The sequence below is a fragment of the Rutidosis leptorrhynchoides genome, chromosome 7 (assembly GCF_046630445.1).
Source record: "Rutidosis leptorrhynchoides isolate AG116_Rl617_1_P2 chromosome 7, CSIRO_AGI_Rlap_v1, whole genome shotgun sequence".
Lineage (NCBI taxonomy): Eukaryota > Viridiplantae > Streptophyta > Magnoliopsida > Asterales > Asteraceae > Rutidosis > Rutidosis leptorrhynchoides.
The window spans coordinates 8,724,442-8,748,023 of record NC_092339.1 but is presented as its reverse complement, the minus strand read 5'-3'; the positions used below and the strand labels follow the sequence as shown (position 1 = coordinate 8,748,023).

The following is a 23,582-nucleotide window of genomic DNA, read 5'->3' as shown; positions in this document are numbered from 1 at the left end:
TACGAAATACTATTAAATACGATACAATTTTACACAAGTTTTATTTATTTATTTATGGAATATACCTAAACCTTGCTACAACACTTATAGGCAGTGTACATAATCGTAGAGTAGTGTAGTTTTTAGTAAGTCCGGTTCGTTCCACAGGGAGCTAGCTGAGTTTAACGCTATATTTTTAAACTATATATATATATATATATATATATATATATATATATATATATATATATATATATATATATATATATATATATATATATATAAAAGGGGGGTTTACCGTTTAATGACCGGTTTGTCGATTTTAAATAAAGCGTAAAGATAAATGATGATAATTAAAATGCATAAAATAAATAACAATGATGAAATATAAAATTGCTAATAATAAAATGACAGAAATTAAAAGTATGATGAGAAATACAATAAAAGAATTATGCTTATTTAAACTTCCGTAATCATGATGTTTGACGTTTTGATTTTAATTTATTTATCTGGGTTAATTGTCCTTTGTCCTGGATTTATTTGATACCTATCTGGTTTTGTCCATAATAGTTCATCGGTCATATTTATAAAATGCTCGTCAAATTAACCTTATTCCCGAAGTCAAATATTCTAACTAATTAGGGATTCGAACTGTAACAAGGTTTTAATACTTTGTTTAATGATTACACCAGGTTATCGACTGCTTGTAATCCAAGGTTTTATTACTTTATTAACAATTACACCAATTATCCTTGTATGTAATCCACCCCTGTTTTAATGAGATATGAATATTAATTTACCCACTTGATCAGAATGAATAATCAATTACCAAACCCAAATAATTAATTAAATGATCGTAAAAGATGTCGTATAAACGTCACTAAATAGGACATACATAATCATTTTAATAATTATTAGATTAACTAATTTGAAGATAAGTTCGACAGGTTCCAATGAGTTGTCGCTCAATTAGACAATACCCCCTATTTATTAATAGTCATAGTCCAATATCCACAAGTGTCGGTCTTTTGTCCAAACCTTAATTATGGTACAAAATCTAATAACTCTGTCTTAATATTTAGTCTAACATCACGATTACTTTGGCTCAAATAAGCATAATAATAACTTAGTTACGAGACATTAATTTAAAAAGGAAGAACATAGCTTACAGTGGTGATTAATTGCGTAGCGTTACACGGACAGAGTTCTGACTTTAAAACCCGTAAAACATTTCTTACATTAACTCAACTAAACCATAATTTATTATTAATCTTAATTATAATTAAAATTATAATTATAATTATATATTACATAGAGAGAAAGAGAGATTGAAAAAGGTGTGTCTATTTCATGCAGAATTCGTCGCTTTTTATCGCACTTGGCCAGATTCTGATGCCCATGCGATCGCATGGATTTTGTGCCTTCTGGACATGCGATCGCATGGCCCTCTGATCCAGCTCACATGCTTTTTGTTTTCTAGTTTGCCGACGGTTTTTAATATATGATATATATATATATATATATAATTTTAAGGATTATTTATATATTATATTATATTTATGTGCATAGTTGTCTTGTAATTTTAGCTCCGTTGCGTCGCGCGTTGATAGTTGGTTCATGTCCCGGTTCCGGATTTTCGAACGTCCTTTTGTACGCGGAGATATCTTGTACTTTGCATTTCGCGACTCGTACTCTTTTCATTTTTAGACGTTTCTTATCAATAAATGGAACCACTTGAATTATATCTTGTTCATTTGAGCTTTTTGGTCATTTGCGTCTTTAAATCGTCGTTTTCTTCTTTTATCTTCGCACTTATTTATTTAAACGAATATTAAATAAAAATAGAACAATTTCAACTAAAAGCTTTACATATTGGAAGGATATTGTGCCTAAATATATGTTCATTTGGAGCACTATCAAATATCCCCACACTTGAGCGTTGCTTGTCCTCAAGCAATACAGAACTTAAAATAAAATCACACTTCACTTGAATCACTTTTTTTTATTCTCACACTTTATACATCAGTGATTTTTATACAGCGGTATAAACAATGATAGTAACAATGTGGTTTACAGTCCCACATGACTATGAAAATTTAGATCCTTTAAGGAAATTGGATCTTTATGAAAACATTTGATCTTTTGAAAATTCATTCTAGCTTTTACCCTAGATAAGTTTTCCGGAATAACCCTTCACCGGTGTTTGCAGAATGTTTTTGTAGGTTGTGTGGGTTTCATATTTGAAAATTTTAGCTCAAAAACTTGTGGTTTTGTGTCACCCACTTGCTAATCCTTGTATTAGGAAAGCACACGTCCAGTATACTTGCTCCGTATATTACCTTTCGGTAAACTACCGTCCGGTTGTAAAGGAAAGCGATGAACAAGCAACTGTTAAGGCAATGTCCCGTGACATGCAGATAATTATGGTCAAAAACGTGTCGGATGCAATTACTATTCTTTGTAGGAGCAATAGTAAAGATCACTCTATAGTTTTTTGGTCTGGCACAAGGTCCTGTCTTCGACCATGCTATGCAACCACCGTTCTTACGGTTGACACCCGATTTAGTTCAGGTGACCTAATGAATTCAGGTGAATTCTTAGGATTTTACGTTCAATGGTAATGAACGCATTGAAAATGGATTTTTAGAAAACAAATCGGTTTGTAATTTTGATCAAAATATTTTCTCGTTCAAGCTCGAGTTTAGATATCATCAAATTCCATGAGTTTGTAATTCTCAATCTTTTAAAGTCAATCTCAAGGATTGAGTAATATCAGGCTTAAAATCTGATTTTTAATCTTTAAGGAGATTATCCTTTCTGGGGGTCTGATTCATTAGTCTTATCAAGCTAATTTGCACGACGCCCTCCCCATTTTACGAGACAGATCCTCTCATGGTTAGGATAATTCTGACTACTTGGCGACCCTGTTTGATGCTGAGGTCCGTGGATTTTCAGCTGATTTTCGAGAAAACTTTTCAAGGTTTTTCGTAGACTCTACAACTGGTCTGGACGACAACTTCCTGACCTAAATCAAGAAGCGCGTGTATTTTTCGGAAGACTTTACTTCCTTTTAATGATGGAATTGATTCATCGTGTAGATTCATCTTTCTTTCAAATATATTACAGTAAATCGGGTAAAACTGATTAAAATCGTCCAAAACAAAAGTACCTGCAATAATCTGTACCAAATATATGTGAGATGTGTTTTAAAGAACTTGGTAAATTCTTCCCACACTTAGCTTTTATTTATTTATTTTTTACCTTTTTATTCTCCTCTATTCCATTTTAAATGAATTCTAACGTTTTGGGTTGTTTCTCCATTTATGTTCTCTCCGAGGTAACAATAATTTCTGTATTATCACCTAGTTTTATCGTTCATAAATATGTATAAACATGATTTTAAATTCATTTAGTTGAAAATTTTTCAAATTTTCACAAAATTTGGCAATTAAACTAAGTGTAAACCTGAGAGAATTTATAACCCTTCCCCACACTTGAGATCATGCAATGCCCTCATTTGCATGAAATTTGACTATAATTATAAATTCATGAGGGTGATTAGTGTAGAAAAGTGATTAAAAATACCGAGTTTGCAAACATATTGTTTTATATCACATTTGATATTTTGCGTCTTGTCGTCAAAATTAGTAGCTTTTGCTGAACTTAATGTCAGTTTTTGAAAATGCGTTGTTTTACCCTATTTTGTACATAAGATAAACTACATATATATATATATATATATATATATATATATATATATATATATATATATATATATATATATATATATATATATATATATATATATATATATATATATATATGTATAAACCTTTATTTATTAAAACAATTCAAATGAATAATTTTTTTAAAATTTTGTTTCCTTTTACTTTAGGTAGTTTCGGTATGTTTACCTAGTCCGTCCCTCGACAACATTTAAAATTTGTCATTTTTAAAGTGATTGTTTTAAAAGCAAAGATTTTTGGGTTTTTTTAATTTTTTTGGTATACTTTAGATCAATAATATTAAAAATAATGATAACAAAATTTTTCGCCCCGCCCTCGGGTAAAGCAATTTCGGTTCCATGACCTAGTCTTCAACTTACGATGAATTTTAGAAATCATTTTTTAAACTTAATGAAATAAAGTAATTTTTGTTTTTAAATTCACACAAAAATTAAATTTAAAAAGCGTATTAATTTCATACAAACCTACAAAACAAAATAAAATTCATAATGGGGGGGGAAGAAAACTAGTTCTTTAGTGTCTGCTAGTGGAAAAGACGAATCGGATTCCATTCTCGGAACTACACGAGAACAGAACAACTAACTCTAGACAGCGTTTTCCTTTTAGAACATTTGATTCTCCCCACACTTAGGTAGCTGTGGTGTCGAAATTGTGATTAACTTCATTGTCAATTTCTCTTGGACCATAATCAACTTGCATATCTGTGACTTTTGCTTTAAGCCATTGGTCGGATTCCTGTGTAATATCCACAAATTCAACTAGTTTCGCCTTTTGTTTAGGCGATAGATTGGATACTAACCGGTTACATAACTTAAAGTTCCCCTTGGTTCTAGCATCGCGAATCCGTTTAATAAGTTTCTTTATTGAACTATTAATAACGGAGTCATTAAATTTTGTATCAACAACGGGGTTCTTTGTTATCAAGTCATCATTAGGTGTTACTTCATCTTCCCCACACTTAGGCGTTTTATTATTGTTAAGCACTAGTTGGAGTTGGTAAAACAACATGGTTCTTACCAATCGTTTTTGTTGGTTCAACGGTTTTGATTGGTGGAAATTTAGACTTTCGACTCACAAAGGTGATCAATTTTTCACCATCACTAAGTGTCATTCTACCCTCTCTTACTTTAAATAACGCCTCGGTGGACGCTAAGAATGGTCGACCTAAAATTAGAGGAATGTTTGAGTCCTCTTCTATGTCAATGACAATAAATTCGAGTAAAAAGGTTAAATTACCCACTTGAACGGGTAGGTTGTCAGCAATTCTAACTGGGTGCCTAATGGTTTGATCAAAGAGTCGGACACTCATTCTGTTGGACTTAACTTACCTACTCCCAATCTTTTATATAATGAAAGAGGCATAACACTCACACTCGCACCTAAATCTGCTAGTGCATCATACATGACACAATCACTGAGTAGACAAGGAACAATAAATTCACCCGGATCACCCAACCAAGGTGGAGGTTTTGGTGAAACTGTCTTCACCGGGTTTATCTTTACGGTTTTTATTTCTTGCACTTTCTTATTCTTCTTCTTCTTTCCAGAGGTATTACAAACTTTATTACCTATCACTTGCTCATACTCAACTCCTTTTCTTGGAAACGAAATGGATGGTCTGTAGGGTGCCACCACTAGCTTTACATACTCGGGTGGTGGTGGTGTTGTAACTTCTTCATTATTACTCACATCTAAAACCTTCCCATCTTTTGATGCTGGTTTTTCAGAATTCGTTGATACCATATTAACATTCTCATTCTGAGGATTTACTTCAGTATCACTCGGTAGCTTTCCTTGTTCCCTCTCACTCATTATGCTAGCAAGAGTACCTACATGTTTTTCTAGATTCAAAATGGAAGCTTGTTGAGTTCTTAATGACTGATCAAACCTCTCATTTGTTTGAGTTTGAGATGTAATAAATTGTGTTTGAGATTCCATTAGCTTTGCCATCATTTCTTCTAGATTTGACTTTTTCTCTTTGGTTTGTTGTGATGGTTTATACAAGCTAGGTTTTTGTTGATTGAAAGTGTTGTTTTGAGTTGGTTGGTTATTCGGACCTTGTTGGTTGTACGAGTTATTGTTGGGTCCATTTGGATTGTAAAGAATGTTTTGATTTCAATTGAAGTTTGGCCTTGTCAGTTGATAATTATTTTGATAATTATTTCCCGGCCTTTGGTTCATATAGGAAACATTCTCACGTTGTTCCATCATTTGCTCAATGTGACAATCTTTCATCAAGTGTGGTCCACCGCATTGCTCACAACTGATTCGTATTGCGTGAATATCTTTAATCATCTTTTCCATTCGTCTTTCGAAAGCATCTATTTTTGCGGAAACAGAATCAAAGTCATGGCTAGAATCGGCTCTAGCCACTTTGGATGAATGAAAGATATCTTTTTCTTAATGCCACTCATGTGAGTGGGATGCTGTGTTATCAATAATTTTGTAAGCTTCAGTTGCGGTTTTCTTCATAATGGAACCACCAGCTGTTATGTTGATGTTTTTTCGTGTAGCAATGTCGCATCCTTGGTAGAATATTTGCACTATTTGATAAGTATCTAAACCATGTTGCGGACATCCTCTTAACAACTTTCCAAATCTTGTCCACGCCTCATATAGAGTTTCATTTGGCTTCTGTGTGAACGTAACAATTTCTCCTTGAAGTCTCACGACTTTGGATGCCGGAAAGAATCTTTTAAGAAATTTCTCAACTAAAACATCCCATGTGTCAATCGCCCCTTCAGGTAACGATTCTAACCAATCTTTGGCTTCTCTCTTTAAAGTCAAGGGAAATAACATGAGATAGATCTGTTCATCCTCAACTTTGCTGATTTTGAATAGAGTACAGATCCTATTAAAGGTTCGAAGATGTTCGTTTGGATCTTCTTTTGGCGTACCACTATATTGGCATTGATTAGTTACCATGTGTAGGATTTGTCCTTTGATTTCATAATCTGGCACATTAATGTCTGGCTTAATAATAGCGTGACCTTGGCCCGTACGTGTGGCTCTCATTCGGTCTTCCATACTTAGAGATTCTGTTACTTCCATAATTGAATTTGTTGAATCTGAATCACTAGAGGATTCTAATTTAATGGTTTCTTCCTCGACAATCTCTGGATGAGTAATTTGTGGTTCAGGAGGAATGATTAGTGGTTCAGGATCTCTGAATTGTCCCTGAATATCCTTCGAATTCTCAATTGTGAGGCCGGGTTCAAAAAATGGATTATCGAAAATTTGAATTAGAGTACTTGGTCGACTTGATGATGATTCTAAAGAAAAATCAACGGCGACAATATTGGCTAGATGTATTGATCGAGTTACAGGTGGTGAACGTATGAAAGGTGGTGAACGTTTTGCTCGGTGCATTCACTGAATATCCTATTAGTTATAAATATAAAAATTATATAAGTTATCAAATTAATAGACTTTTCTGATTTTGCCCACGTTTCGAATAGCCAATAGATGCAGCAGATAGCCAGGACCCTTTAAATCGGAAGCCCACAACTCGCCACTAACAAATCTAACTATTACTACGAACCAGAAAATTTTGGATGTCTATCAATGTAACCGTTTAAAATAATTTTTCGTTTTGAAATTTTAGAGAAGACATAGAAAATTCTATGTCATAAGAAATAAAAAGAAAAAGAGCGTCGAGAAATAAGAAAGAAAAAGAGCGCGTCGAAAAACGTTGAAAAATAAAAGATCGAAAAATTAAGCGTCAAAAAATAATAAAATGCAGTGTCGAAACTTAAAAGTCTAAAAACTAAAAATTAAAACTTACGTCTAAAGGTATTAAAGCTTAAAAGGAATTCTATATCCAAAACGACAATAACTTAAAAAGGCACTAAAATCTTAAAACGGCGTTACAAAATTCTAAAGCACCTAAATCTTAGTCTAAAGAAAAAGTACTTAAGGGATTTTACGGCAAAGTCTTAAAATCTAGAAATAAAAATTAACTACGGCAAAAAAAAACTATATTTAAAACTAATTACGAACGATAAATATACAATTTTACGAATTAAACGATTAAAATATACAATTTATAAAAAGTGAAAAAATTACAATTTTATAAAAATATTATTTTTATATTATTATTTTATAAAAGTATTAATTTTAAAACTAATTAAAACTTAAAATACAAATTAATTAATAAAACTAAAACTAATTAATAAAAACTAATTAATTAATTAAAACCCTAATTAGGGTAAAAAAATAATAATAATTATTAATGCTCCGTAATTAATGTTGTCGACAGAGGTATCAGGCTTGTCAGACAGGATCATGCGATTGCATGAGTTCTACGTGTATGGGCCATACGATTGCATGGATTCGAATTCCAGGCCAGGTCTTGGGCTGCTACAGTGTAGTGGCCCGTATACTTTTAATTATTTTTTTCCTGTTTTTAATTTATATAAAATATTTATATAAATAAAAACTTATATTTTAAAAACTACCTATTAGTTTTTGTAACTAAAAAAAATACAAACTTTTTAATAAATAAAAATGTAAAAATATATAGTAATATATATATATATATATATATATATATATATATATATATATATATATATATATATATATATATATATTCCTTTTTCTTGTTTTTATATTTTTGATATTTAAAACGTATTTTTACAAAAGTAAATTAAGACTTGATAAAACAGGGGTGTATACAAAATAGTAGTAATTTTTACAAGGAAATACTATTAAATACGATAGAATTTTACACAAGTTATGTATTTATTTATAGAATGGATATACCTAAACCTTGCTACAACACTTATAGGCAGTGTACCTAATCGTACAGTAGTGTAGTTTTTAGTAAGTCCGGTTCGTTCCACAGGGATCTTAGCCAAGTTTAACGCTATATTTTTAAAACTATATTTGTAAAAATATAAATATAAATATAAGTAGTATTATTATTATAAAAAGGGGATTTTACCGTTTAATGACCGGTTTGTCGATTTTAAAACTTTAGTCGCAGTTAAAACCTAATGTAAAATATTAAAAATAAATACAACTTAATTTAAAGCGTAAAGTAAATAACGATAATTAAAATACGATAAATAAAAGTGCGATAAATAAAATTGCGATAATTAAAAAGTACGATAATTAAAAGTGCAATTAAATAAAATAACAGTAAATAAAAGTGCGATAATTAAAAGTGCAATTAAATATGAAATAAAAGAATTATGCTTATTTAAACTTTCGTAATCATGATGTTTGACGTGTTGATTTTAGTTTATTCCCATGGGTTAATTGTCCTTTGTCCTAGACTATTCAATATGTCCGTCTGGTTTTTGTCCATAACAGTCCATCAGTCATAAATATAAAGTGCGAGTGTCCTCGTCAAATTATCCTTATTTCCGAAGTCAAATATTCCAACTAATTGGGGACTTAAACTGTAACAAGGTCTTAATACTTTGTTTAATAATTACACCAGGATATCGACTGTGTGTAACCCAAGGTTTTAATACTTTGTTAACAATTACGCCAAGTGTCCTTGTACATAATTCACCTCTGTTTTAATAAGTCCATTAACCATTAATTCATTCCCGTGTCCGGTTAAATGAACGATTATTAGTACTTATAAATATCCCGCCCATCGTGTTCGATCGAGTGTATATGGTTATTTATAGGTACGTCCAATTGTAAATCTTTATATTAAATTAACAAACTATCATTTAATTAAACAAATATAAAGCCCATTAATAGCCCATAATCTAATTTCCACAAGTGTCGTTCTTTTGTCCAAACCCCAATTATGGTACAAAGCCCAATTACCCAATCTTTAATATTTTAGCCCAACATCACGATTACTTCGGCTTAAATAAGCATAATAATAACTTAGCTACGAGACAATAATTTAAAAAGGTTGAACATAACTTACAATGATTAATAATAGCGTAGCGTTACACGGACATAATTTCGACTTACACCCTTACAACATTCGCTAACATACCCTTATTATTAGAATTTAAAATTAAAATTATAATATATATATATATATATATATATATATATATATATATATATATATATATATATATATATATATATTACGAGTGAGAGATAGATAGATGGTGTATGGATTCAGTCGACCAGAGCCTGCTTTTATAGGAATGTGGCCATGTACAGTAGCCCATGCGATCGCATAGGCTTGAGGTTATAATGCCATGCGATCGCATGGCTGGGAATTCCAGCTCACATGAGTTTGTTTCTTTCTTGCCGACGGTTTTATAAATATAATATAATATATATATAATTTTAAGAATTAATTATATATTATATTATATTCATGTGCATAGTTGACTTGTAATTTTTAGTCCGTTGCGTCGAGCGTTGAGAGTTGACTCTGGTCCCGGTTCCGGATTTTCGAACGTCCTTGCGTACAATTTAATATCCTGTACTTTGCGTTTTGCGTCTTGTACTTTTGTAATTTTGAGACGTTTCTCACCAATAATTTGAACCACTTTGATTGTATTTTGTACTTTTTAGCTTTTTGGTCGTTTGCGTCTTCAATTCGTTGAATCTGTCTTTTGTCTTCACCTTTTATTATTTAAACGAATATCACTTGTAAATAGAACAATTGCAACTAAAAGCTTGTCTTTCTTGAGGGATAATGCTATGAAATATATGTTCATTTTTAGCATTATCAAATATTCCCACACTTGAGCGTTGCTTGTCCTCAAGCAATATAGTCTTGAAATAAAAATACTAGAATCACTTCTTTATTCTTCACACTTTGTACATCAGTGATTTCTATACGGCGGTATAAACAATGATAGTAACGTTGTGGTTTACAGTCCCACATGACTATGAAAAATTAGATCCTTTAGGAAATTGAATCTTTATGAAAATATTTGATCTTTTTGAAAATTCAATCTAGTTTTTACCCTAGATAAGTTTTCCGGAATAACCCTTCACCGGTGTTTGCAAAATGTTTTTGTGAGTTTTGTGGGTTTCAGATTTGAAAATTTTGGCTCAAAACTTATGGTTTTGTGTCACCCACTTGCTAATCTTGTATTAGGAAAACAACACATCCAGTTTACTTGCTCCGTATATTACCTTTCGGTAAACTACCGTCCAGTTGTAAAGGAAAGCATTGAACAAGCAACTGTTAAGGCAATGTCCCCTGACATGCTTTTAATTATGGTCTATATCGTGTTGGATACAATTACTATCCTTTGTAGGAGCAATAGAAAAGCTCACCCTATAATTTTTTGGTCTGGCACAAGGTCCTGTCTTTGACCATGCTATGCAACCACCGTTCTTACGGTTGACACCCGATTTGGTTCAGGTGACCTAATAAATTCTAGGTGAATTCCTAGGATTTTACGTTCAATGGTAATGAACGCATTAAAAATGGGTTTTCAGAAAACAAATAGGTTTGTAATTTGATCAAAAAATTTTCTCGTTCAAGCTCGAGTTTAGATATCATCGAATTCCATGAGTTTGTAATTCTCAATCTTTAAAAGTCAATCTCAAGGATTGAGTAATATCAGGCTTAAAAGCTGATTTTTGATCTTTAAGGAGATTACCCTTTCTGGGGATCTGATTCATTAGTCTTATCAAGCTAATTTGCACGGTGCCCTCCCCATTTTACGAGACAGATCCTCTCATGGTTAGGATAAGTCTGACCACTTGGCGACCCTGTTTAATGCTGAGGTCCTTGGATTTCCTGCTGATTTTAGAGATGACTTTTCTAGATTTTTCGTCAACCTACAGCTAGTCTGGACGACAACTTCATGACCTAAATCAAGAAGCGCGTGTCTTTTTCGGAAGACTTTACTTCCTTTTAATGATGGAATTGATTCATTGTGTAGATCCATCTTTCTTTCAAATATATTACAAGAAATTGGGTAAAACTGATAAAATTGTCCAAAACAAAAGTATCTTAAGTTATTTGTACAAAAATATGTGATATATGTTTTAAATAACTTGGTAAATTTTTCCCACACTTGGCTTTTATTTTCCTTTCTTTGCTTTTTTATTGTCCTCTATTCCATTTTAAATGAATTCTAACATTTTGGGTTATTTCTCAATTTATGTCTTTTCCGAGGTAACAATAATTTCGGTGTTAACACCTAGTTTTATCGTTCATAAATATGTATAAACATGATTTTGAGGTCATTTAATTGAAAATTTTAAATTTTTTTACTAGAATTGGGTAGTCAGTATATAAGACTAGGGCTGTTCTTTATTATCAGAGAGCACTAGATTCTAATACAACTACTGCGTTACTAGTATTTTTAATGGTAACCAAGTGTTTAAGTCAAATTTTTTTTTAAAAATCCGAAAGAATTTAACCCCTTCCCACACTTAAGATCTTGCAATGCCCTCATTTGCAAGAAATCAGTAACAATTTAAATTATTGAGGGTGATTAACGTAGAAAAATGATTAAATTTTACCAAAGTTTCCAAACATATTGGCGTTTGTTTGCTGAATGATAAATAGTGCACATAATTCGTTCATTCCTTCTTGTTGTTACATCACATTTGTTTTTCGTTTTGTCGTCAAAATTAGTAGCTTTTGCTGAACTTAATGCCAGTCTTTGAAAATGCGCTGTTTTACCCTGTTGTGTACAATTGACAATATACATACATACAAATAATAATATGCATGGTAATTTGAAATGGGACTTAAAATCCCCACTTTCAAAACAAATATGAAATATTACTACAACATAATAAAAATATTAAACTTACATAAAAGTATCAAAATATAATGTGTTTAAACATAAATAAATAGAAATAATAAAAAGAAAAATCATAGAAATCACCAACGGGAACTATATCAATCTGGATAGGGGTTCCAGTTCATGTCGTCGGTCGGGTTCCATTTTTGGTGATAGGTATACTGGTAGGCCTGGTTAGGATCGTAGAGAGTATATGGTGGTCTCATCTCGGGCTGGTGTGGAGGATAGTAAGCAGGTCGGGTCGGTACGTAGTGATCCTGAGGTGATAGCCGGCTCATGATCTGACGCTGATGATAGTCCCATCTATCATGCTGTCGTTGTCTGGAATACTCGTACTCATTCCGGGCTTGCCACTGCTCGTACCGTCTATGTCTCTCCTCGTTTGTCATTTCTACCTCATCTACACGCTGGTAGAAGTCAGTCATAGCCTCCCTAATGACATCCCTAATGTCATCTGCTTCCTCCATTTCCTCATCTGAACCTCTCTGTACCTGAGGATGATTACCAACATATGGTATTGCCTGATTGCGTCTGCTCTTTAAAACCTTAGCACCCTGATAGACCCTCAATCCTAAAGGCTCAACCTGTTCCCTACATACCAAAAATGGACCCCCTTGATCCCTATCTACACCCAAATACTCTCCAATGAGAGTAACAAAAATACCTCCTCCTATTATTCCCCTTCCTGTATTCCTTCCACCATCTTAGACAAATAAAAACCAACACAGTAAGGGATATTAACAAAGCCTCTTGGGTCTCGAATACACTTTAGGTAGAATAAATCAGGTAAAGTCATTTTCTCCTTGTTGTGACCTCTCTGTGTAATTGAGTTAGCCAAAAATCTATGAATTATACGAAGTTCGGCTTTGTTAATATGTAAGTAGGTATGTGCTCCTGCCCGCCCAAAAACATTAAAATCTGGCATACGCCTCCAGACGGCGTTAGCATCAAAATTCCTATTTACCCTTTCACCATGATAAATCAAATTTGTACAATCGGGTAATAGTAATTCACCGGGCGTATATATCTGTAAAGCCATGGCCATGTCCAGCATGGACATCCTGTACATCCTACGGCCAAGTATAAATCTAAGAAAACTTCTATCATCTATCCTATCTACATCCGCATTAAGTGAAATAGTACTCATAAGCTCAACGCACCATTCCTTATATACAGGCCTACGAATGGTGAATAAACGTTCCCAATCGGGAAAATAAGAGCTGCCATACCTTTGGATCAAATGCTGTCTAACTGAGTTAACCAGTTGGACCCTTTCCAAAGGCTCCCAATCAATTACCCTCGGCACCTCTACATTTTTCGGTATCAGTTTGAATTTGTTACTTTGATATGTCGGGTAATCTTTCCAGCTTCGATCAAATCTTAGATTGGGATGTAACAGTTCTTCATGAATCGTTGGGTGAGCTACTATCGGATGCATCAGAAATACTATGAAGGCATCCACATATTCTTGATGCGGATCATAATAAGGTACGTGTTGATCAGGTTGTTGTTGTTGTTCCTGTTGTTGCTCCAGTTCATATTGCATTTCCGGTTCAGGTTCTGGAGCAGGTTGTCTAGATGATGATGATGCACCATCAGTATTAGTAAATCTCTGCAAAACACATTAAACACAAATTTTGTGCATCCAAATATGCATTAGTGTTAGCAAAATAACAAATTAACACAATTACAATAACATGTTTAATCAAAATTAAACTTATACACATTTTCACAATTTTAACAATTCTACACTTTTTCAAATAAGCATATATGAAAATGTTTACAAAGTTCATAAGCATTCAACTCAAATAATATGTTAAAACAACCAATACTAGCAATTAAACAAGTTTCAAATGACATTTACATCAATTTAATCAAGTTCATGAATTTTATACCTAAAAAGTCCACTTTAATTCTCAAAAATCATGTTTAGGATCAAAGTTTGGATCATTTAGCTACCTAAACATATTACACTACTTAATTTAGCAATAATTCATGGGAAAAAAAATCAGCCATAACCTGTTTATATCAAAAAGTCCCAAATTGCTCAAGAACACATACCGTAGATTCCTAAAATTTTTGAAGTTTTTGGCTTCAAATCATGTTAAATAGCATCAATCTAGGTTATACATGCATAATATACTAACAATTTAACACTAATTACACTAGAAATTAACAAAATCAAATTAGGAAAATTATAGCTCAAGAACAATAAAAATCAAATTTAAAGAGGTTTAGGGGTGAAATTGTTACCCTTCTTGATAAACTTCTTATCAAATTCATGATTAGAGCGGATTGTAGCAAGAAATTTGGTTGATTTTGGTGAAAATTTGATGAAAATTGAGAGGATTTTGGAGAGTGTTCGTGTGTATGTGTGTGTAGGAGTGGGAAGAGCAGAACTCGACTGCCTTTTTGTTCCTGACCAGTTTTTTGAGTCCATGCGATCGCATGGTAAATGAGGGTAAACCCCATGCGATCGCATGGGGTCCCTGCTTTTTTTTTTATATAAAAAGGTTACACTTATTAAAACAATTAATTAAATTATATTTAAAATTTTGTTTCTTTTTTTAGGATGAGGGCGTTTCGGAACGATGTCCTAGTCCGTCCCTCGACAAAATTTTAAAATTTGTCATTTTTAAGCGCGGTTTTAAAAGCAAAGATTTTTGGGTTTTTTAATGTTTTTGACTTACTTTAATTCAATAAGATTAAAAATAATGATAATAAAAGTTCTCGTCCCTCCCTTGGGTAGAGCAATTTCGGTTCAACGACCTAGTTTTCAACTCACGACGAATTTTAAATATCAAATTTTTAACTTAACGGAATAAAGTAAATTTTGTTTTTAAATTCACACCAACTAAAATTTAAAATGCATAAAATTAAAAATTCATATTATTAATATTTTTATACATACAAACTTTATATTAAAAATTTTGTTTTTAAACATACAAACTTATATTAAAAATATTAATTTTTCAAATATTTACAAACTTAATTATATTGATTTTAAAAAGTTTACAATAATAATTTAATATTAATTTTAAAAACAAAGTAAAAATAAAATTAAAAATCTTTTTGGTCTTTTATCCCACTTTAGTCAATCAAATATTATCAAAAATATACGCCCCTCTTTTCGGTAAAGTAATTTAAGTTCAACGACCTAGTTTTACTCCTGACGAATTTCTGAAATATTTTGGGTTGATTGATTAAAGATATTTATACCTTAAGAATAAACGGTAAATTTCGCAGTGATGTAATAAATTTTTGTATGATATCAATAATTTCGGTTACGCATACCTAATTTTATTGAATACCAATTTAATACTTTATAGCGAACGATTCAGCGTTTATTATCAAAAGGTTAAAAGCAATAAAAAATAAAAATAAAAATAAAAACTGTACATACATTCCTATGAGAAAGAATTCTCAGAGACCTGCTTTAGCCGACTCATAGGAGAGTCGTGTGATTTGGTTCTCCATAGCTACGTAAGCATAACCTCGAATCTTCAATATCTTTTCTTCTAAACATATAAACGGTCCTTCTCTGCATAGAGTAACAAATTCGGTATTTGAATATGTTTGATTATTTGAACATTTACCTTCATGTGACCATTTTCCGCAATTATAACATCTTTCAAGGTGTCGTGCTCTTCTTTTTGTTGCGGATTTTGATTTTCCTTTACCAAAATGTATCTTATGATGATCTTTTCTGAGTTCTTTTCTTACTCCGTCCATTTTTTCTCTTATAAATGATACCAGTTCACTCGAAAGTGTGTCATTATTACGTTTAGCAATCATAGCGTGTAGCATTAGACCATGGTTCAAATCAAAGGAATTCTTCATCTCGTAAAACCTAAAAAAAATAAAATTTCAGAATGGGGGAAGAAGACTAGTTCTTCAAGGTCTGCTAGGGAAAGACCATTCGGATTCCGTTTTCGGAAACTACACGAAAACAGAATATCTAATTCTAACAGAAATATATATTATCCTTAAAAGACTTGATTCTCCCCACACTTAATTAGCTGTGGTGTCGAAATTGTGATTAACTTCATCTTCAACTTCCATTGGATTATCTATGTAATGTTTAACTCTGTGACCATTAACCTTAAATTCAATTCCATTTGAATTTATTAATTCTAATGTTCTGTACGGGAAAACTCTTTTGACTATGAATGGTCCAGACCATCTTGATTTCAATTTTCCAGGAAATAGCTTGAATCGTGAATTGAAAAAAAGAACTCTGTCTCCTTCTTTAAATTCTTTTGAACTTCTGATTCTTTTATCATGCCATTTCTTCGTTCTTTCCTTATAGATTAACGAATTTTCATATGCTTCATGTCTTAATTCTTCTAATTCGTTTAGTTGACTTAACCGTAGACGTCCAGCTTCATGTAAATCAATATTACATGTCTTCAAAGCCCAAAATGCTTTGTGTTCAATTTCTACTGGAAGATGACATGCTTTTCCGTAAACGAGTTTAAAAGGTGTCGTTCCAATTGGAGTTTTGTAGGCTGTTCTAAAAGCCCAGAGTGCATCCTCCAATTTCATGGATCATTCCTTTGGATTTGATCCTACGGTTTCTCTAGAATACGTTTTAATACTCGGTTGGCATTTTCAACTTGTCCACTTGTTTGTGGATGATAAGCGGTTGAGATTTTATGAGTTACTCCATATCTTTTGAGAACTTTCTCAAGTTGATTAATACAAAAATGAGTACCCCGATCACTTATTAAAGCTTTCGGTGTTCCAAACCTAGCAAAAAGACGTTTTAAAAAGTTAACTACAACTCATGCATCATTAGTTGGGAGAGCTTGTACTTCCGCCCATTTAGATACATAATCAATGGCAACGAGAATGTAGAGATTATTATGAGATTTTGTAAATGGACCCATAAAGTCAATACCCCAAATGTCAAATACTTCACATACTTGAATGACATTTTGTGGCATTTCATCACGTTGACTTATTTTTCCGGCCCTTTGACATGCATCACAGGATTTGCAAAGGAGGTGTGCGTCTTTGAAAATTGTAGGCCAATAGAATCCAGCATCGTAAACTTTTCTTGCTGTGAGTTGAGGCCCATAATGCCCTCCTGTTGGTCCTGTGTGACAATGGTTTAAGATTTGACTAGCTTTACCTTCGAATACACATCGACGTATTATTCCATCGGGACAACTTTTAAACAAATGTGGATCTTCCCAGAAATAGTGTTTTATATCACTAAAGAATTTCTTTCGTTTTTGGTGCAACAATCCTTTTTCAAGGAATCCACATACTAAGTAGTTTGCATAGTCTGCAAACCATGGAATTTCACTATAATCTATCCTCAATAGATATTCATCAGGAAAGTTATCTTGTATGGCCGATTCATTTAGAACTTCTAATTCGGGATTTTCAAGACGAGAAAGATGATAAGCTGCGAGATTTTCTGCTCCCTTTTTATCTCGGATTTCAATATCGAACTCTTGTAAGAGTAAGATCCAACGGATTAATCGTGGTTTGGCATTTTGTTTCGAAAATAGGTATCTAAGAGCAGAATGGTCGGTATAGACCACCGTTTTTGCTAGAACGAGATATGAACGAAATTTGTCAAAAGCAAAGACAATAGCAAGGAGTTCTTTTTCAGTAGTTATGTAGTTTGTTTGTGCTCCTTGTAATGTCTTACTAGCATAATATATAGGTTGAAATCGTTTTTCAATCCTTTGTCCTAAAACGGCTTCCATTGCAAAATCACTTGCATCGCACATGAGTTCAAATGGTAGATTCCAATTTGGAGTTATCATAATCGGTGCATTAGTGAGTTTTTCTTTAAGAATATTAAAAGATTTGATGCATTCATCTGAAAAGATGAATGGAGCATCCTTTTCTAGGAGTTTATTCATAGGAGTGGCAATTTTAGAAAAATCTTTTATGAAACGTCGGTAAAAACCGGCATGCCCTAGAAAACTCCTAACTCCTCTAACATTGGTGGAATGTGGAAGTTTAACAATTACATCTACTTTAGCTCTATCCACTTCAATTCCTTCCTTTGAAATCTTATGACCGAGAACGATGCCTTCTTTAACCATGAAATGGCATTTCTCCCAATTAAGAACTAGATTTGATTGTTCGCATCTAATAAACATTCATTCAAGATTAAGTAGACATGTTTCAAATGTATCACCGAAGACTGAAAAATCATCCATGAAAACTTCCATGCATTCTTCTATCATGTCGTGAAAAATCGCCATCATGCACCTTTGAAAGGTTGCAGGGGCGTTGCAAAGTCCAAATGGCATGCGTTTGTAAGCAAAAGTACCATAAAGGCACGTGAATGTGGTTTTCTCTTAATCCTCGGGTGCTATTGGAATTTGAAAGTATCCGGAAAAACCATCAAGAAAACAATAGTAACTATTTCCAGCTAATCTTTCCAACATTTGATCAATGAAAGGTAAGGGAAAGTGTTCTTTTCTGGTGGCGTCATTTAATTTTCTATAATCAATACAAACACACCATCCTGTTACAGTCCTAGTAGGAATAAGCTCATTTTTCTCATTTGTGATGACAGTCATGCCACCCTTCTTAGGTACGCATTGAACGGGCTTACCCATGGACTATCAGAGATTGGATAAATTAAACCTGCATCTAGCAGTTTAATAATTTCTTTCTTACAACATCTTGCATATTAGGATTTAGTCTTCGTTGGCGTTGCACATATGTTTTATGACCTTCTTCCATAAGGATTTTATGTGTGCAATACGAAGGACTTATTCCTTTAATATCATGAATCTTCCATGCAATAGCTGGTTTATGAGCTTTTAGCACAGAAATGAGTTGAGATTTTTCATTTTCAGTAAGAGAAGACGATATTATTACAGGTAATTCAGATTCACTATGTAAATAAGCATATTCCAAATGGTTTGGAAGTGGCTTTAACTCTAATGTCGGTGGTTCTTCTATCGATGATTTATATCGATATCTGTCTTCTTCTTTTAGCATTTGAATTTCTTCTGTTGTTGGTTCATATCCATTAGCCATAAGTGTAGCTAACATTTCAGTTTCATCAATTGGTTCAGTTCCTTCTCCTAAAGAACATTCTCCTGTTCCTTGTAATTCTGGAAATTCTTCTAACAATTCTGCATGTGAATCTATAGTTTGAATATAATAACATGTATCATCTGCAGATTGCGGTTGTTGCATGGCTCTATCAACAGAAAAAGTAACACTCTTGTCCTCTATACTTAGGGTCAGTTTCTTACAGAACACGTCTATTATTGCTTTAGCCGTGTTTAAGAATGGTCTTCCTAATATGAGAGGAACTCGAGAATCTTCTTCCATGTCTAGAATAACAAAATCTACTATAAATACTAAAGTACCAACTTTAACTAGCATGTTCTCCATTATCCCTCTAGGATATTTTACTGATCGATCGGCTAGTTGTATGCTTATTCGTGTTGGTTTCAATTCTCCAAGGTCTAGTTTAGCGTATAGTGAATACGGCATTAAATTTATACTAGCACCAAGTCTGCCAATGCTTCTATTGAACTAAGACTACCCAGAAAACATGAAATTGTGAAACTTCCTGGATCTGATAGTTTTTCTGGCATCTTATTCAAAAGCACTGCAAAACAATTAGCATTCATTGTAACAGCCGAGAGTTCTTCCATTTTCTTTCTATTTGTGATTAGATCTTTCAAAAATTTAGCATATCTAGGCATTCCTGAAATCACATTAATGAAAAGAAGATTGACATTTATTTGTTTAAACATATCCAAGAATTTGGATTGCTTGGCTTCAAGTCTTTCTTTTCTCATTTTACTCGGGTAAGGAAGTGGTGGTTGGTATGGTTTAACATAAGGTTTAGCCTTAACTGTGTTATCTTCATTAACCTTTTCAACTACCGGTTCTGTTTCCTTATCTTGCTCAGATTGTGGTTCTTATGGAGTAGGAATAGCTTCATCAGAAATTATAGGTATTTCAGGTGGTTAAAGTGTAATACCACTTCTCGTGGTAATGGCTTTAGCTGTTTCATTCCGGGGGTTAGCATTTGTATCGCTAGGTAGACTTCCCAGTTTTCTTTCACCTATCAACTTTGCTAGGTTGCTTACTTCTTGTTCCAAATTTTGAATAGAATCTTGTTGATTTCTAAATGCTTGAGCATTTTGTTCATTGGTTTGTTTATGAGATGTGAAAAATTGAGTTTGAGATTCAACTAGCTTCGACATCATTTCTTCAAAATTTGGCTTTTTATCATCGGTTTGTGGTGGTTTGTTTTGAAAAATAGGTCTTTGCTGATTGTAAGTTTTGTTAGATACTTGTTGATTGCTAGGACCTTGTTGGTTGTTGTATGGAACATTTCGATTATAATTCTAATTTTGATTGTAGATTGGTCTTGGCGGTTGATAATTATTCTGATAATTATTTCCAGGCCTTTGGTTCATGTATGAAACATTCTCTATTTGTTCCATTGTTTGTTCAATACTGAGACAATCTTTTGTCAAATGTGGTCCTCCACACTGCTCACAACTAATTCGTATTGAGTGAATATCCTTAGTCATCTTTTCCATTCGTCTCTCGACATCATCTATCTTTACAGAAATGGAATCAAAGTCATGACTAGAATCGGCTCTAGCTGCTTTAGATGATCTAATGATATCTTTTTCTTGGTGCCACTCATGTGAGTGGGAAGCAGTGTTATCAATAATTTTGTAAGCGTCAGTTGCGGTTTTCTTCATAACGGAACCACCAGCTGCTATATTGATGTCTTTTCGTGTAGTGATGTCGCATCCTTGGTAGAATATTTGTACTATTTGACTGGTGTCTAAACCATGTTGCGGACATCCTCTTAATAACTTTCCAAATCTTGTCCACGCTTCATATAGAGTTTCATTTGGCTTTTGTGTGAACGTAAAAATTTCTCCTTGAAGTCTCACGGCTCTAGATGCCGGAAAGAATTGTTTAAGAAATTTTTCAACTAAAACGTCCCATGTATCAATCGCCCCTTCAGGTAACGATTCTAACCAATCTTTGGCTTCTCCCTTTAAAGTTCAGGGAAATAACATGAGATATATCTGTTCATCCTCCACTTCTCTTATTTTAAATAAAGTACAGATCCTATTAAAAGTTCGAAGATGTTCATTTGGATCTTCCTTCGGTGCACCACTAAATTGGCATTGATTATTTACCATGTGTAGAATTTGTCCTTTGATTTCATAATCTGGCGCATTAATGTCTGGTTGAGTAATTGCGTGACCTTGGCCTGTGCGTTTAGCTCGCATTCGGTCTTCCATACTTAGAGGTTCCAGATTCTCCATGATTGAATTTGTTGAATCTGAATCACTAGAGGATTCTGATTTAATGGGTTGTTCCTCGACAATCTCTGTTTGAATGATTGGTGGTTCTAGAGGAAAGATTAATGGTTCAGGATCTCTGAATTGTCCCTGAATATCCTCCAGATTCTCGATTGTGAGGTCGGGTTCAAAAAATGGATTATCGGAAATTTGAATTGGAGTACTTGGTCGACTTGATGACGATTCTAAAGAAAAATCAACGGCGACAATATTGGCTAGATGTCTTGATCGAGTTACAGGTGGTGAACGTACAAAAGGTGGTGAACATTTTGCTCGGTGCATTCACTGAATATCCTATTAGTTATAAAAGATAAAAATTATTAAAGTTATCAAATTAATAGACTTTTCTGCTTTTGCCCACGTTTCGAATAGCCAAAAGATGTAGCAGGGAGCCAGAACCCTTTAAATCGAAAGCTCAGAACTCAGCCACTGACAATTCCAACTATTACTACGAAGCAGAAAATTTGGATGTCTATCAATTTAACCACATAAAATATCTTTTCGTCGAAGTTTAAAGAAATTTTAGAGAAGAAATAGAAAAAATTCTAAGTCCTAAAAACTAGAGCGGCGAGAAATAAGAAAGAAAAAGAGCGCGTCGAAAACGTCGAAAAATAAAAGGTCGAAAAATAATAAAAAGAACGTAGCGCGTCGAAACTTAAAAGTCTAAAAACTAAGAATTAAAAGTTGCGTCTAAAGGTATTAAAGCTTAAAAGGAATTCTATATCCAAAACGGCAATATCTTAAAAAGTACTAAAATCTAAAAACGGCGTCGCAAAATTCTAAAGCACCTAAATCTTAGTCTAAAAAAAAGTACTTAAGGGATTTTACGGCAAAGCCTAAGAATCTAGAAATAAAAATAACTATGGCAAAAACTAGGACTTAAAACTAAATACGAATGAAAAATACAAATATTACACTAAAACAAATAAAAAGATACAAAAATATAAAGATAAACTTAAAGTTGTAAAAAGTACAATTTTTATAAAAATATTATTTTTAAATTATTTATTTTATAAAACTATTAATTTTATATATTTATAAAACTAATTAAACTTAAATTACAAATTAAATAAATAAAACTAAAATTAAATAATTAAATACACTAACCCTAATTAGGGTTTAAATTAATAATAATAATAATAATAATTACTCCGTAATTAATGCTGTTGGAAGTTAAACCTGGCGTGTCAGAACCAGTCATGCGATCGCATGAGATTGGAGTTAAAGCTCTATGCGGTCGCATGGATTAAATTTCCAAACCAGATTTTGGGCTTCAACAGTGATCGGCCCGTAAACTTTTATAATAATTTTTTTTTCTGTTTTTAATATTTATGTAAAAAATATTTATAAAAATTAAATAAAACTTATATTTTTACAAAATAAAGAAACTTTATAATTATATATATATATATATATATATATATATATATATATATATATATATATATATATATATATATATATATATATATATATATATAACAAACTCTTAAAAATATATAAATTTTATTTTTCTTTTCTTTTTATGGTTTTTGTATTTTTAATAATTAAAATATATTTTTACAAAAGCGTATTTTTACAAAAGTAAACTAAGAATCTTTTTTTTATATAGCGTTGCGCTTTCGGCGTTTTTGTGTCCCCTGCAGTGGCGCCAAAAATACTTGATGTTATGCGAGGTGTATACAAAATAGTAGTAATTTTTACAAGAAAATACTATTAAATACGATACAATTTTACACAAGTTATTTATTTATTTATAGAATGGATATACCTAAACCTTGCTACAACACTTATAGGCAGTGTACCTAATCGTACAGTAGTGTAGTTTT

At 32.5% G+C, this 23,582-nt stretch overlaps 1 non-coding gene across 1 annotated transcript; it reads left to right on the top strand.

The window, feature by feature from the left end:
- Positions 1 to 21,226: 21,226 nt before the first annotated feature.
- On the top strand, positions 21,227 to 21,333 carry LOC139860997 (small nucleolar RNA R71). Its single transcript, XR_011763619.1, has one exon. It is a non-coding gene; the product is annotated as a small nucleolar RNA R71 (small nucleolar RNA).
- The last annotated feature ends 2,249 nt before the right edge of the window (positions 21,334 to 23,582 follow it).